Raw genomic sequence first — 4,624 nt, forward strand, 5'->3', positions numbered from 1 at the left:
GTGCTAGGCGTTGCACTATAGAGTGTGACGCCCATGGGCTAGGCGCTGCACAGGTCTGTAGCTTGACATACATTCTGTTGCTCTCTCGATAGCTACTGACCTATGCAGCGTCTAGCCTGTAGGCGCCACACCCCATAGTGCAGCGCCGACATGCTAGGCGTTGCACTATGGACTTAGTGAATTTTTTAGCATATGCAAACATTGTAAGATGATGTGAAGTAGGATTAATACATATCAATCTAACAACTGTGAAGAGAACATATGCACGAAGTAGTTCACGACATATAGTAGTTCATAACACATAGTACTTCACGACACATAGTAGTTCTTACAACCAAATCGAGGAGGAGACATAGTAGTTCACGACACATAGTAGTTATTACAACCAAATCGAGGAGGAGACATAGTAGTTCACGACACATAGTAGTTCACAACCAAATCCAGGAGGAGACATAGTACTTCATGACACATACTAGCTTTATTGGGTAGAGCAAGGGCCCTTTCCCTTCTTCTTCTTCCTCTCTTCTTCCTCTTCCTCCTCCCTTTTTCTTATGAGGTTAGCCTCCTTAACCACCCTTTCCATGAATATCTGATTGTCCCTATCTTCTTTTTCAGCTGCAATTGCCCAAAGCTTCATGGTTTTTTCTTGAAAATCCTTTAGACGCTTCTTCTGTGCCTCCTCACATTTCCTCACCAACGCTTTCTTCCTAGCGTGCATCGCATCTGACGCTCTCTCTCTCCTCTTCCTCTCCTTCTCACGCTCCTCTTCCTTCTTCTTCTTTAGCTTGGCTGCATCCTCATCTCTAAGCTTCTTTGCAGCCTTCTCCCACCATCCCGCCATCTCATCTTCGCCATCCTCCTTCATCGTTGGTTTGTTGGGTTGGGAAGCCGCCATACCTACAATGAGTGAAACATAATGGTTAGTAAGGACAATAAGAACAAATGGAAGCACATATGATAAACAAAAACATATGAAAATATGATAAACAAGAACATATGAAAAAACAAGAACATACGGAAACGGTCCATCTAGGTATCCAAACATTCTTCTATAATGAACTTGCCCTTCTCCATCACCACGGCCAAGTCCACCACCAAGGCCAAGACCATCACCAAGGCCTAGACCATCACCATGGCCATTGCCACCACCACGAGCTCTACCACCACCACGGCGACCACCACCACGAGCTCTACCACCACCACGACCTCTTGTAAGTCCTAGTTGCCGACCTCTTTGTTGCCTAGATCCTCTTTGGCTAACACTTGGTTGGCTTGGCACTTGTTGGCTACCACTTGGTTGGCTTGGCACTTGTTGGCTACCACTAGGTTGGCTACCACTTGGTTGGCTTGGCACTTGTTGGCTACCACTAGGTTGGCTACCACTTGGTTGCCTTGGCACTTGTTGGCTACCACTAGGTTGCCTTCGCTTTTGTTGGCTAACTCTTGATTGGCTTGGCACTTGTTGGCTACCACTTGGTTGGCTCCCTTGTGTAGCTCCTTGTTGGCTTGTGCTTGCATCATTTGTCTTGGACCTTTTCCTTGGTTTCGTACATTTTCTTTTGTTGTGGCCATGACCTTTGCACTCCCCACAATGGGAGCTCTCACGAGGCTCTTGGAATTGGTCGTTGCCCGCTTCGCGGCGGCCACCATGGCCCCATCCGTCCATGTCTCCTCTAAGACGCTTTGTCTGACGTCTAACCCGTTTAACAACCTTCAACTCCGGATCCGGCCATAGTTGAACTCCATGATACTCCGGCCATTGTGATTGGTCAAAGTACGGGTGAAAGCGGGGAGCCCATGTTTTCTTGACTGTCATGATTGAGAACTCCGACTCCCTCACGGTGCGTGGGTGATTGATGTCCACATTCCTAACGCGACCGGCGGTATACAAGTGTGAGCATGGGAGATGAAGCAACAACGGCCTCCCGCAAGTGCAATCACATTGTGTTAACGACACCTTGAAAGCCCGACCTCCATGTTGCCGGCCATCGTTTGTGGTTCCTCCTGGCTCTTTCACTTCGTACTTCCACTCTTCATTGTCATATAATATATCTTCTTCTGAGTCCGCCTTCCGTGATTGAAATACCAACCATTCATCAACTTTGGGTGGGAACTTGTACTTGTACTTCCGTGGGTTCTCACCCGCTATTTGTGCATCGGTTTCCATCGAGTACTTTACAAAGTACGCATTCATCTTGTCAAATGTGTATTGAACTATTGCCGTCACGGGTAATCCACGTGCACCTTTGAGCACCCTATTGAAGCATTCCGCCATATTGCTTGTCATTTGACCGTATCTCCGGCCATCTTCATCAAAGGCACGTGCCCACTTGTTCCGGTATTGAATGTGCTTATTGAGAAAGTCTTGACCCCCGGCATCAAGTTTTTTGTGTGCGAGCAATTTGTGGTACAAAGTGGCGAAGCGCTTCTCGGAGAAAGCAAGACAACAATCTTGAAGATCATCGGCCAACTCCTTAAGGCCACATGCCCTATAGAAGTTCGAACAAAAGTGCCTCATGCACCATCGATGGTGCAACGGAGCATGCCCGGGAATGTCAATCTCCACCGCGTTAAGAATTCCTTGATGCCGATCCGATATGACACAAATTTCCCTTTGAGCGGGTAACACCTTCGTCCTCAAAAGATGCAGAAACCACTCCCAGTTGTCATTGTTTTCCACCTCAACCAAAGCAAATGCCAATGGCAACACCCGGTTATTGCCATCACTTGCTATCGCAACCAACAAGGTGCCCTTGTATTGCGATGACCAGCCTACAATGTTCGAAAGCCCTCACACATTGCTCGAACGCCCAAAAAGCATGGCCAAATACTCTGACTTTCCTTCCTTCATGAACCGTTGTTTGGTGCCCATGAGGCTCGACCACATGAACCATGCCCGGGTTTGTCGCGGCCATGGCTAACAACAACCTAGGGATTCGGTTGTATGCTTCCTCCCAAGTACCATACAACATCTTAAATGCGGCTTGCTTCACCTTCCATGCCTTGCCGTACTTCACCTTGTAGTGAAAGATGGCTTTCACAAGGTCAATGACATGTTGGACGCTCATTGTTGGAAGTGTGGATATTGAGTTGGAGAGCCTGTAAGCGATGAACTCGGACATGAGTTGTTTGTGGTTTTGGGACACAATCTTGCCATCCACCCTTTTGCCTTGGCACATGTGAGTTGGCACACAACTCACTACGTGCCAAGTGGGACCTCCTTTCCATGGTCTTGCACGCACAATCCATGGACATATTTCATCTTCACATGCACATGCAACCGTGTAGCGCACTTTGACGTCCGAGTGCACCACCTTGTGTGGACGATAATGCGTAACCGAGTAGTTGTCGAGCCACATCTTCAATTCCAAGAAGGTGTCGAACTTAGAACCTTTAGCAATCTGGTTCTTGTCGTCTCCCGAATCACGATGAGAGCTTGGCCTAACCCCAAGAGGTACACATTGGCCACCATCTACCACGGCTTCATCCGCGAGACTAACATCCTTGAACAATGTAGTCCGATGATCCCGACCAAATACCTTCTCGAAAGCTTCGGCGTCCTTCACCGTGAACCCCTCCGCATCAACTTGTTCATCAGGACCATCGTCATCCGAGTCCGATGCATATGCACGGTAAAAATGGATGGAAGGGTCCATTATCTCTTGCAAGTGATATTTGTCGAGATCACCCACATTGTTGTCATGGAGATCAACTTCATTGTCATCGTCCGCATACTCATCATTGTCCTCTTGCAAAGCTTCATCTTGGTTGTTTGTAAACGGGCTCAATGTTGGCCTCACTTCTTGGGTCAAAAGAGGTTCAACAATTTCATCTCTCTTCAAGGGTGTGGGGCTACTAGCAACCAAAGGGGAGGGGTTCCGGTTCAAGTCCAAATGCAAACTTGAATCAACCTTCTTCGTTGCAAATAACTCAAGAGCCTTGTCTAGTGATTCGGCCACCATCTCCTTGTATGCAACCCAACGTTGCTCCGAGTTGACACGCATTGTCTTCCAACGGATGTGCATTCCAAAACCAACATTATGCCTTCCCTCCAACTCTATGATATCACTAGGGTCCGTCCAATTCAAATCTTCCCTAACTTGTTGCAAGAGCTCCGCATAGCTAGGATTACTATCAAACACCATGTCAACCTCATTCGGGTCCGGTTCTACATTGCCTTTCAAAAAGGCGTCCTTGTCCCCATGATGAACAAACACACATGTTCTTCCCATCCCTATAAGCATTCCAAAATCACAAGGTAACATTGCTTCCATGAGTACTAATACAAGGATTAATACAGAATATAAACCCTTATATATATATCAAACAACAACCCTAACTCTAACCCTAACCCTAACCCTAACCATAACCATAACCATAACCCTAGCACCAACATAAGAACACCCATAAGAATAACCCTAGCATACTAACAAAGCCTAACCGTAGAAATTGGCAAACAAACATCTCACATCTCCATGCAACTCTCTAGATCCAAACAAAACTAGGGTTTCCCCAAACTAGCAACAAATGAGCAATGGGAACTTTACTTGGATCAAAACAAGGGGAACGGAGAATATTACCTTGAGGGAGGGTTTGACTTTGAAATCCACGGACAAATTCTTCA

This window comes from Triticum aestivum, chromosome 7B (genome assembly GCF_018294505.1).
Source record: "Triticum aestivum cultivar Chinese Spring chromosome 7B, IWGSC CS RefSeq v2.1, whole genome shotgun sequence".
Taxonomy (NCBI): Eukaryota; Viridiplantae; Streptophyta; class Magnoliopsida; order Poales; family Poaceae; genus Triticum; species Triticum aestivum.